Here is a 13755-nt window from a genome sequence, read left to right as displayed (position 1 = left end):
CATAAAGCCAGCTCTTGGTTTTATTTATTAGTTCAATAGTTTTCTTGCTTTCAATTTTATTAATTTCTCCTTTAATTTTTTAGAATTTCTAATTTGGTATTTAACTGGGGGCTTTTAATTTGGTCTTTCTCTAATTTTTTAGTTGCACATTTAATTCATTGATTTCTTCTTTCTCTAATTTATTCATCTAAGCATTTAATTTAAAGATATAATTTATCCCCTGACAGCCGCCTTGAGTGCATCCCATAGGTTTTGGTATGTTGTTTCATTATTGTCATTATCTAGGATCAAACTATATTCTAAAGCAGAAACTCCCTCAAACCATCTGGCATTGATAAATGGAAAGAAAAATCAATGGAAAGGGAAACAGATCTACAGAAAACCAAAAAGTCAAAGAAATGACAACTAAAACTAAATACTGGTACTTTGAAAAGACTAATAAAATTGACAAAGTCCTTAGCTAATCCCATTGCGAAAAGAGCAGAAAAATCAGGCTGTAAAATAGCAAATGATAAAGGTAAAATCAAAGAAAAACCATAATAAGAAAAGACAGAACATTATGCACAATGTTATGCTAAAGAAACAGAGGGATTCCTCCCAAAACAGTTCAACTATTACAATATTGCTGTAGAAATGCTAGGCAGATTGGGGCAGCTAGGTGGCACAGTGGATAGAGTGCCAGCCCTGGAGTCAGGAGTACCTGGGTTCAAATCTAGCCTCACACACTTAATAATTACATAGCTGTGTGGCCTTGGGCAAGTCACTTAACCCCATTCATTGCCTTGCAAAAAACCTTAAAAAAAAAAGCCAATGATCAGGATGCTGGAAAACTTGTCATTCCTCATGATGTCCTCTGATGTCCTCAGATAGTGTTGAATAAGGAAGATAATGTCTGAGGATCAATAGGGCAAGTAATACTGTACAATCTTCATAGTGGAGGAGGGTAATGATTTCCCTTATTTTTCCTTTTTGGAGAAATATCCCCTCCTCTCTCTTTGGAGTGGTCATCTTGGACAGATGTTCTCCACCTATATAGGTTTATGGTAAGCCTAGAGAAGAAAACTTCATGGCTACCCTATATTTTCAGTCATTATATTTGAACCCTTTATTTTTAAGGTTTACATGGTCAATCAATCAGTTTACACATTAGTACAGAAGATGTCATTGATTGCTTTATGATCCCCTTTCTCATCCATAAAGCCTGTTCTATGTCAGAACTGACAAAGAGCCAATAAGTACCAGAACTTCTGTCTCCTACTCTGACTTGATATTTTATATTGTTAACAGATATATTATAAAGACATACAATGTTGGGATCTTTCCCTTTCCAAAATGTCATAGGTATAAAAATTGTATATAAGTCTCTTATGGAGAGAACCAGACCAGCTTTTTGCCTTCTCAGAAAGGCCTTTGTCCAGTTGTTGAGACACCTAGGAAAGTCAAATTAGTAGATGCACTTTGAGGTGGACCAGGCTGTGCACAGAGCCAGTGTTCAGATGCATAGCTCAGAGCTTGAGGAGGATACAAGGTAACATTCAGAATTAGAAACTTTAAATAGAGGTTGAAAAGACAATTTTTTTATCAAAAATATTAGATCCAAGAAATCTCACTTTCCCAATAGATACTGGAAAACATAATTTATTCTTCTGCTACCTAGTGTTTTTAACAGGACAGAGTGCTGTATTTTGTCAAAGGCTCTTTCTGCCTCTATTGAGATAAACATATTCTTATGTAAGTTTTATTTTTTGATATGGTCAGTTATGTTGATTAACCAACAAAGTGTCTCAGGGGGATCATTTTTGGGTCCTGATTGGCTCAGATTGAATGAAAATAGCAATTGCTTCCACATTAGCCAAAATCCCTGAGGGTCTTCCTCTCCCAGATTGATTTTTTCTTATACTAGGCAAAAGAGGCTATGCTTTGCTACTTTTCTTTCTTATCTGTCTAGATCAATAAGAGATCCTAAGGGTCACAGTCTCCCAGTTCAATTTTTTTTTAACAAAGCAAAAGTGGTGATTCTTGGTCTCCTTGTCTTATCTTTCTTCCCTGTACTTAACATTGGATAGACATTGTCTCTAATAAATTGTGACCAAGGAAAGCTTTTAAAGGCCAAGGTCACCTACTATATCCAGGGTCATCTCCAGTCATACTGATCCATAGCTGGCCCCTGGACTCAGATAGTTCTAGAGGGAAAAGTGATGCTGGTGACATTACTAAGCACTTCCTCGTGGAAATTCAATTCACTCGCATGTCACGGCATCACCTCCCTGATACCCTAGACTTCTTTGAGAATGAAAGAAAACCAAAAATAAAAACCTAGTGAAGTATAGAGAGAGTGGACAAGAAGGGTAAATTATGAGGGACTTAATGATGATGAACTAGGTATATTCTTGCATGTAAAGATGATACTGATAATAATCTTATGAACCTTCCCATTTAATAGAGCACATAGAAAGAGCTTTTATAGTCAAGGCACAGGAGAGAGCTGAATTTGAAGATATAATATATTGTAAAAATGGAGTCAATGGGTGAAAGGGAAATGTACTGGGAGTAAGAAAAAGGAGAGGTAGAATAGGTTAAGATAGGGGCAGCTAGGTGGCACAGTGAATAGAGCACCATCCCTGGAGTCAGGAGTACCTGGGTTCAAATCTGGTCTCAGACACTTAATAATGACCTAGCTGTGTGGTCTTGGGCAAGCCACTTAACCCCATTTGCCTTGCAAAAAAAAAAAAAACCTAAAAAAAAGAATAGGCTAAGCTATCTCATGTAAAAGATATTTCATGTAGATTTTGCAATGGTATGGAAGGAGGCAAGGTGAGGGGGAATGAGGGAGCCTTCACTCTCATCAGAAATGGCTCAGAGAGGAAACAGCATACACACTCAAAAGGCTATAGGACATCTACAAGAAAAAGGAGAGAAGGGGAACAGGGGGAGGGGAGGGAGGATGTGAGCGATAGAGGAGAGGGTAGATCATAGGAGAGGGTAGTCAGAGCAAACACATTTTCTTTTTTACTTTTTGCAAGGTGGTGGGATTCGGTGGCCTGTCCAGGGCCATGGGGCCGGGTGGTTGTTGGGTCTCTGGGGTGGGATATGGGCTTGGGGCCTCTTGGTCCCCGAGCTGGGGCTCTCTCTGCTGCACCACTGGACTGCCCCACAGCACATTTTTGAAGAGGAACAGAGAGAAAGAAGAGAGAAAATATAATAGATGTTAGTGGGGAGGAATGGATGGAGGGAATTACAATCAGCAACAACAACTGTGGAAAAATATGGAAGTAACTTTCTATGATGGACTTATGGTAAAGAAAGTGATCAGAACACAGACTGAAATGCATTTTTTTCTCACTTTATTTCTCGTGAGGTTTTATATTTTTGGGGGTATGGGATATTATGCTTATTCTTAAACAAGAATATTTTAGTAATGTGCAAATAAATTATAGAAAAATTAAAAAAAAGAATGAATCAGGAGAACTAGGAGGACAATTTAAGTGGTGATCATAATGTAGAGCCAAACAATTTAAAGACTTCGGAATTCTTATCAATGTAGTAACCAATCATGCAGAAAAAATTATATAATGAAGTTTGTCCCCCATCTCTTAGTAAGGGTATAGAATAATTCACACAATTTCATACATAATTAATGTGTTAATTTGTTTAATTTGCCTATTTTTATTTTTTCTTTAAGTTATTTTTGTTGGCATATAATTGATTAAAATGATTTTTAAATTAAAATAAAAATAACCTGGGCTCCATCCACCAGACTGAACAACCCTAAGGTTAGTTCTTGCCCAATGCTTCCCTCCCCCTGCTCTGGAACTCACCCCTTCCCCTCCTAAGCAGAAAATCTGCCAAAGCAAAATGTGACCATAAGACTCCCTGAAAGCAGTGGGGGACCTGTCCTTTGAGGTATTCACAGCAAAACCTCTTAGGAAAATTACAATTGTGTATACTGTTTTTTAAATTTTTTTTGGGGGGGGGGTTCCAAGGCAATAGGATTGACTTGCCCAAGGTCACAGTTAAGTAAATATTATGTGTCTGAGGTCAAATTTGAACTGAGGTCAAATTTGAACTCAGGTCCTCCTGACTCTAGGGCTGGATAGCTGCCCCATGTATACTGTTTTAACTGAATAAAATCAGATTTCATTGGTCTTTATCCCAATCAACATTTTATAGAAAGTCAAATGTGTTCTCCCATTGGATAATTGTATTTTGATTCAGCTTAAATCTTCATGCTAAACAGAATTAAAATATGGCATTAAAGCTAAAGGTTCAAGAATTATAAGAAAGAATTCAAAGTAATTTGGAGGGCAGCTAGGTGGTGCAGTGGATAAAGCACCAGCCCTAGAGTCAGGAATACCTGGGTTCAAATCTGGTCTCAGACACTTAATAATTACCTAGCTGTGTGGCCTTGGGCAAGCCACTTAACCCCATTTGCCTTGCAAAAAAATTAATTTGGATCATAATGACTCTTCTACTCTGACTTCAATCAGTCTAGTGTCAAATGAATAGATGAAATGAATTTTCAATGTAAGATTGTTCTGAAATGAATTCAATTAGATTAATTGTTATTTGACAAATTTCTTTCATGTTTTAAATCTGTGGCATTGTTTATGTTACTATCATGCTTTACATGTGTCTACTGCTGAGAATGTTTGAGAAATCCTTCACCAATAAAGTTACTTTGATCTGACTTTTGATTATGAAAATTGTAAAATCAAAGTGATATATCTTTGAGCTACATTACTCTCAAAATATACCAGCCTTGGGGCAGCTAGGTGGCGTAGTGGACAAAGCATTGGCCTTGGAGTCAGGAGTACCTGGGCTCAAATCCGGTCTCAGACAATAATTACCTAGCTGTGTGGCCTTGGGCAAGCCACTTAACCCCATTTGCCTTGCAAAAATAAAAAATAAAAAAAAAGATACCAGCCTTGATTAAAAATGGTATTACATCTTGATGAGTTGGTATTATGTCCAGAAATGCCAAAAATAAGAAAATACCTCAAATTCTCTTGAACTTGGGCCTCAAACATGTTAATTCAAGTAACATTTATTAAGCAATCAATAACCTACAATGAGCCAGACAGGAGGCTAAATGCTGAGAATACAAATAAAGATTAAACAGTCCCTCCCCTCAAGAAGGGATGACCTGGCACAGTAGATAGAGCTCTGGACCTGGTATCAAGAAGACTCATTGTCATGAACTCAAATCTGGACTCAGATACTGACTAGTTGTGGGACTGGGAGACTCACTTGCCCCTATTTGATTCAGTTCCACATTTTGAAAATGAGCTGGAGAAGGAAATGACAAGCAAACTCCAAATGGGGTCACAAAGAATCTAACATGAACCTGAAGCAAGGGAACTTTGGGCAGAAAAAAAATATAGTAATTGTGTCTCCCCACCCCACCCCCTTTTATAAATTAAGAGCCAAATGTAATCCTTTCCTTTCTCTGTAGTCTTCTTTACAAGCAACCCTCATAAGCAAGAAATGCCTGTTAAAGAACTCTGTTAAAATTGTTAAACCTTTAAAATTTCCCTGTTTCTATATTGATTTTGTATTAATCTAGCATTTATTCCTCAAAAGTAGGGTCTTCACAAGTTATTTCACCAGGCCCTTTTTGTTATACATCAATTCCTTATGGCTCCCTTAACTCCCAATCAAGCTGAAGCCTTCCGTTAAGGTGCTTAGATTTCATTTAAGTATTTATGATTAGCCTAAAACTTTGCATCTTCAGACATGTTTAGGAATACCAGCTTCTTTCATTCAGTCAGCCACTCCTTAGTCTCTCCCCGGTACCTCCGGTCCTGCTCCATACTGCACCCAAGCACTCCCCCAAGGGCTCTTTGAAAAAAACCCTGCCTTCCCCTCTCCATGGTGCTGAAAAACCGGCCAGCTCTTAGAGGCCAGTTTCAGCCTAGTTGCTTTACCCCTCCTTTGTGTTTTTTTTTCCTGAAGGATTCTCCTAACTTCCTTAGGAAAACTTAGTTGATCAACTCTAGGCACTACTTGCTCACTTGTGGTAACCTTTGTAATATCGTTTCTTTCTATTCTTACCTTCCTGGGTCAGAGCTTCCTGAAATTTCCTCACTTAAAAGGAACCACAACCCAGCAAAACCGAACAGCCTCTTTCAGGGAAAAGATGGACATTCAATGAAATACTAAACTTCTGAACTTTCCTGTTGAAAAGACCAGAGCTGAAAAGGAAGTTTCATCTCCACATATAGGATTCAGGTGAAGCACAGAGAGGATGGATGGGGAAGGGCAAATTATGAAGGATTTAATGATGTTGAACTGCTTGTATTCCTTCATGGAATGATGAAACTGATAAATCATATGAACCTTCTCATTTATTAGAGCAGACAGAGAGAGCATACATAGATAAGGCACAGAAAAGAGCTGAGTATGGAGGTAAAATTATAATAAAGATGGTGTCAACGAGCAAAAAAGAAATGTACGAGGATAAAGGGAAAGGAGAAGTAGAAAAGACTAAGATAGTTCATAGAAACGAATCAAGAAAAACCTTTGCAACGGAGTGGAAGGGGGAAGCTGAAGGGGAGTGAGCGAGCCTTCATTCTCCTTCGAAGTGGTTCAGAAAGGAAACAACATATACACTCAATGGGATATAGAAATCTATCTTACCCTGGAGGAAAAAGGAGAGGAAAGGGATGGGAGAAATGAGAAGGCGGAGGCGAGGGGGAGGTTTCAGTGATAGAAGAAAGATCATGGGAAAGGGGAGTCAGAAGACTTTTTTTGCAAAGGGGTGGGGTTGAGAGGCTTGCCCAGGATTACACAGCTGGGTCGTTAGGTGTGGCGGGACTGGTTGGGCTCGGGTCCTCCTGGCTCCAGGGCTCATACTCTTTCCACTGCACCACCTGGCTGCCCCACAGCACATTTGTGAGGAAGGAGAGAGAGAAGAGAATAAATGGAAATGAGGAGGAATAGAATGGAGGGAAATAGTTAGAAACAGCAACTGTGGGAACAGAATATTGAAGCAACTTCTGCGATGGACTTAAGATAAAGAATGTGTCCATCCCAGAGACAGAGCGATGCTATCTAGACACAGACTGCAGTACACTCTTTTTCTTTTTCTCTCTCACTTTATCTTTCTTGAGATTACTCTTATCTTTGGGGGGGGATTAGTTTAACTTTTTAACTTTTTTTATTTTTATTTAAAGCAATGGGGTTAAGTGGCTTGCCCCAGGCCACACAGCTAGGTCATTATTAAATGTCTGAGGCCGGATTTGAACCCAGGGACTCCAGACTCCAGGGCCGGTGCCACCCAGCCGCGCCCCGCACATATTTTGTAAGACACCAGTGAGATCCAGGAGGGAGGGAAACCTGCCAGAGGGAGGGTGAAGAGGGCTCCGGGATGGAGCCTCCAGGAAATGACAGGGGGAACCAGAGTCTGGCCTGGAATTCAGCCCTGGGGGCTCCCAGAGAAGCGGGGCAAAGAGGGAGGGTCCCGAGCCGAGACAAGCTCATCCAGAGCCTTGGGGGGAGATCAGGACCCTGGACAGCGACATGTCCTGAGATCCGACTAGGAGCCGGAGCCCCCGGGGACCCCCCGGAAGAGCTGAGCTTGGAACCCCGAAAGGGAGACTGCAGCCGGGGAGCCGGGGCCTGGGGCTGATGGGAAGCGGGCCAAGAGGCAGGACCTGAGGGGGGGGGGAGTCAGGGGAGGGGGCTTGGACCGGGGACCAGGCTGAGGATGGGGGCAGTCGTGCATCTGGGGCGCAGGACCGAAGACCCCCGTCAGGACACAGGAAGAGGAGCGACCTAGCCCCCAGAACCCCCGCGAGGAGCCGAGCCTGCCGGGGTTCCTCCGCCCTGCCCCGAGCGCCCCAGGGGGCCAAGCACAGCCTGGGCTGGGCCCTCGGGAGCCGCCTCCTCCCTCCTCCTCAGGCAAAGCTTTGGGGCGAGGGGGAAGCCTCTGCCCTGGGCCCCTCCCCAACCCCCTCTCCCGGCTCCGGGCCTAGCCACAAGGGGCCTTCGGGGACATTGAGGTGCTGGAGGAGCGGCTAGGTGGGTAGTGGATAGAGCCCCGGCCCTGGACTCAGGAGGACCTGGGTTCAAATCCGGCCTCAGACACTTCATAATGACCTAGCTGTGTGGCCTTGGGCAAGCCACTTAACCCCATTGCCTTGCAAAAATAAAAAAACCTAAATAAAAGAAAAAAAAAGAAACTGGAACTGCAGAGGTGATGGGTCTGAGGGTGCGCTGATCAATGTTATGGAAAGCCTCTCATTGGAGAATTGGCCTCTTTGGCCTTTAATGTCCTTCCCTGGTGGCAGGGAGGCCATAGGAAGAGGATTCTGGGAAACAGGCTAAGGAGGCCTCGGTCTGCTCTGAGGCCAGTCTGTCCTGGGTCAGATGGACGCAGGGAGGAAGTGACTTTTCTCTGAGATGATTCAGATGAGATGATTCAGAAATACCTTCGGCTGAAGGGAGTCATCGGGTCATTTTATAAATCTGGAACATGGCTTCTCTATTAGGCTTTTCAAATCCTCTTGAGATTTGGGGAGACCTTTCTCCAAGAGAAGAGACTTTTGATGGATTGTCTGACCATTGATTATGAAAATTATTGAAATCACACCTGGAATATGTGTATATATGGACATGATAAGCCTTTCAAGTTGCCTCAGCCTCCTCAGATCCCAGCCTTGATTTACAATGGTCTTCCTTCCTTTCTGGGATTGCAGAAAATAAGAAAATGCCCCAAATTCTCATGAGCTGGGGCCTCAATCAGGTTAACTCAAGTATTTATTAAAAAAATCAGCAACCTGAGCCAGGCAAGAAGCTTAGTGCTAAGGAGACAAAGAAAGATTCAAGAATCCCTTCAGGAGAGACCACTGGTCACACTGGATAGAGCCCTGGGCTTGGAATTACCAAGATTCATTGCCATGAGCTTAAATCTGAACCCAGACACTAACTAGCTGTGGGCCAGGCTGGGCCAATCACTTGTTCCTCATTTCTAAAATGAAACTTGGAGAAGACTATGGCAAAATCCTCCAGTATCTCTGCCAAGAAAACCCCAATGGGATCACAAAGGGATCACGTGACCAAAATGACCCAATAACTGTCCCTCAGGAAATTCGCATTCTGAAGGACTGAGTCAAATCACCAAAGATTTATTAAGCTTCTAATATACTGAAAAACATGTAAATCGTCACTGTAATGATCAAGAATGCTAAAAAAGAGAAAACAAGATAAAACTTGCAAAGCACCAAATACCAAATACACATCTCCACACCCTAATCCCCAAATATCCTTGCTTTCTAAAGAACTCATTTGTGGTCTGTTCTATCTTCCCTTTAAAAATAGGTCTGTTTAGATATTTTATTTCCTCTTTTGCTAATAGAGGTAATTTTTATTTTTGTAAATAGTCCTTTAAAATAGAAGAAAATTTGAACCACTAATACAAAAAAATCAAAAGGGTGAATATACCACTAACAAAGATGCAATCTAAACAATTGTCAGGACCTATTTTGCCTAATTATATAAAAAATAAATTCAACAAATCTGGCCTCAGACACTTAATAATTACCTAGCTGTGTGGCCTTGGGCAAGTCACTTAACCCCATTGCCTTGCAAAAAAAAACTAAAAAAAAAAGTATTATAGGACTTCTGGAAGGAAATGATTAAAAACAGTGACTAGAAATCATCTTTCAGGGGTGGCTAGGTGGTGCAGTGGATAGAGCACTGGCCCTGGAGTCAGGAGTACCTGAGTTCAAATCCAGACACTTAATAATTACCTAGTTGTGTGGCCTTGGGCAAGCCACTTAATCCCATTTGCCTTGCAAAAACCTAAAATAAATTATCAAGAAAAACAGCCCTGATAGTTTAGAACTAAAGGGTAAAATAGAAATTTTAAAAAATCACAAATTACTTCCTGAAAAAAAATCACAAAATAAAAACTCCCAGAAATAGTAGTCAAATCTCTGAACTTCCAGATCAAGGAGAAAAGAATACAAGAGCAGCCAGAAAGAAACCATTCAAATGTCTTAGAGCCATAGCCAGCTTACACAATATTGAGCAGTTTTTACACTAAAAACAACAAAGGATATAAAATCTGATATGCTGAAGGACAAAGGAACTAGAATTACAACCAAGAATTACACAAAAAAGAAAAACACAGGAAAAAAAGAGTATAATAAAAGGAAATTTAGTCATTTAATAAAAAGAGGATGATCAAGCATTTCTAATGAAAACACCAGAGCTGAAAGAAACATTTAGTCTTCAAATACAAGAACCAAGAGAAGCATCAAAATTTAAGCAGCAAAGAGAAAACAGAAGAGATTCAATAAGGTTAAATTATTTATGTTCCTCATGGGAAAATGACATTTCTAGCTCTCAAGAACTTTATTACTTTTAGGGCAATTAGAAGGATTATACACTGACAGTACATGTGTGGAATGATATTCAAGAAAACAAAATTAAGGAGTGAGAAAGAGAATTGCACTACAAGAAGAGGGAAGGGAGATGTAGAAGGGGGTGTATTATTTCACATAAAAGAGGCCAAGGAACTGTAAAGAAGATGGGGAGGTGGGAAGGGAAGGTTTAAACTTTTCTCTCATCAAAATTGACTCAAAAAGGGAATAACATCATGGGTCCAATTCTCAGTCCTCAAAGCCCATTGATATGGCTTCCTTAGAAAATAATGTTTGTCCTTCATTTTCTTTTTTTTTTGTTTTTTGTTTTTGCAAGGCAGTGGGGTTAAGTGGCTTGCCCAAGACCACACAGCTAGGTAATTAGTAAGTATCTGAGGTCAGATTTGAACTCAGGTCCTCCTGACTCTAGGGCTGGTGCTCGATCCACTGCGCCACCTAGCCACCCCTGTCCTTCATTTTCAAAGAAGACTACAACATCAGGGTAATGATGCCATGACAAGTATGTGAATTGGATTTGAGTGAGGGGATGCTGTGCTAAGTCATCAATCTCACCTTCTCCTGAGCCACCTGGGTCCAGTGGTCAGATATGAATCAGGTTGATTGGAGATGGCCCTGGATGCAGGGCAATCAGGATTAAGTGACTTGTTCAAGGTTACACAACTAGTAGGTTGTGTCTGAGGCTAGATTCAAACTTAGGTCCTCCTGACTACAAGCCAATGTTCTATCCACTGTGCCACCTAACTGCCCTGTCCAGAAAATAAAGGAGTGGATGAGTGCATGCACCAGCATTGCAATATGATAGAACAACTTAATCCTTAACTAATCTGGCTTGGTCTTGTCATGTAACCAATGTTATACAGTCTCACAGACTTTTGGAGTATTTGGGGTTTTTTTAATAAAAAATATGCACATAGGAATTAAAATCTCTACTTTGAAATGTTATATGATTCGTTCTAATTGCCACAGCCTTTATTGTTATTTTTTCATGAAGTGAAAATCAACTGATAAATGATATTTCAAAAAAGAACATTCAAATGAAACCGAAATTGTGGCAATCTCAGATTTTTTCTTGGTTTTTGCAAGGTAACTGGGTTCATTTGAACTCAGGTCTTCCTGACTCCAAGGCTGGTGCTTTATCCACTACAGCACCTAGCTGCCTCAATCTCAGATTAATAATAATTTAATTCATTTTGAAACACTATCTGAAAAAAAGCAATGTAAGCAATGAAAAAAATGCTCCACTAATTATTATTTTGTCATAGGGATTTGAGAAGAGATTTCAAGATTTTAGTGTATTTGCTACTCCAGTCTTTAGTGATTTCTATAGGTTGCCTGAAAACTTGCAAATAGAATGTAGAGAGTTGCAAATAGATATACACCTTAAAGAAAGAGTTATTCAAGTGTCTTTATGGGGGCTAAATGTTGGGAGCCAGGGTCTCTAAGCTGTTAGACAAAGTCACAGAAAGAAGACTCAAGGCAGTCACACTGCCTGATGGAACAACATTTCCTTTTTCAATATCAATATATATAGGGATTCCATGTATACCCATATTTATAGGTCTATTATTGATTGCAAAACTTACTCACCCTAATAGTGGAATGACTATAAAGGAAGGATTTCAGAGAAATTCCTTGAATAAAACAGATTGTGAACTCTGTCCAAATTTAACAGGACTGCCTCTCCCTGAGACATACAAAAGGCTTCAACATTATGAAATCTTTGGAAGATACAGCACTGGGAGTTCCAGGGAGACATCAGAATATATACAGGGAAACCAGACACAAGATGGGTCAGATAGAATTCCAGGGAAATTAAGTTTTGCCCCCCCTTATCATACACAGGAATATATGATAAAGATGATGAGGGAATAGTTAGTATAGGTAACCAATATGTGAACTCTAACAGCCTTAGCTTATTGGGAAAGAATAAAAAGTCATAGAAACTGTAGCGTCTACCAACAAGGGCTGAAAGGAAAATTGGTTATTGAAGGAGTCAACAGACAGGTGGACAAACATAACTACCCTCACCATAGGTTGTCAAGGGAGCATATTGGAAAACATTACATATGTGGCACAAAAAACATAGAAGCATTCCATTAAACAAATTATATCAAAGATTATTCTAAAGAAAGTTCTGTTTAATAACTTTACTATGCAGCAACAAATTAGGCAACAGGCAGGTTGAGGTCTGAGCAGGGACAAGAAAATTAACTACATGACTGATAATCACACTTGTAACCATATGAACTATATGATTAAAGATGAAAATTGTATACTTTTGTAACCAAGGAAATGATTTTAGTTTGCTTGTTTCATGATTCTGAGACTATAAAAATAAATCTAAGCAGCTGACAGTCAGTCAACCTGCTCCTGCCTTTACCCACTTGTTGACTCAACTCATTTCACCAACTCTATCCCTCCTGTCAGGTTCCAAGGACCCTGTGGAGTCTGGACCCCCACAGCTAAAGAATAATATCCAACATTTTAGGAACAGGACCTGCTCATGATGACTCTTTGGGGGATTTCATATATTTGCAAGCAACTTTTTTCTGTATGAAGCATATGAAAATGTAAAAATAGCACAAAAATTTCAAACAAGCATCTAGAAAATATTTTTCATATCACTACAATGTCTATCAAACCAAACATGGTTGCACTGATATAAAAAAAAAGAATAGACTCACATTCAAAATGATATGTTGTTACTTTTTGTTTTAAAAGTATTTATGGGGCAGCTAGGTGGCGTAGTGGATAAAGCACCACCCTTGGAGTCAGGAGTACCTGAGTTCAAATCTGGTCTCAGACACTTAATAATTACCTAGCTATGTAGCCTTGGGCAAGCCACTTAACCCCATTTGCCTTGCAAAAACCTAAAAAAAATAAAATAAAATAATTACTTAGCTGTGTGACCTTGGGCAAACCACTTAATAACCCTATTGCCTTGCAAAAAAAAAAACTAAAAAAAAGTATTTTATTATGATTTACATTGTAGTCATAAATATAAAATTTTCTACGCAACCCTTGACTAATTTTTGTTTAGCAATGCAGCTCAGAAGAACTTAGAGGAAGGATACCCATTGCATTCAGTCAGGTACAGAATCTGATTTATCCTACAGGGAAGTAAAGAGACAGAGATAAGAGCATGAGGGTTGGACTGGGCATTGGTCAGAAACAAAACATTGTTGAGGAGGGAAAGGGTGAAAGGTGAGAGGGATAAGGAAGGAGGAAATAGGATAGGAATAAAGTCATCCTAACTGTTCACCCATAAATATAGTATGGATAGTAGAATGAATTAAGAACCAGAATCCTACAATATTCTGTAAACAGGAAAGATTTGAGAGCAGAGATACATATAGGGCAAAGGTAAGGG

The sequence above is a fragment of the Macrotis lagotis genome, chromosome 1 (assembly GCF_037893015.1).
Source record: "Macrotis lagotis isolate mMagLag1 chromosome 1, bilby.v1.9.chrom.fasta, whole genome shotgun sequence".
Lineage (NCBI taxonomy): Eukaryota > Metazoa > Chordata > Mammalia > Peramelemorphia > Peramelidae > Macrotis > Macrotis lagotis.
Note: the sequence above shows the minus strand (reverse complement) of the source record.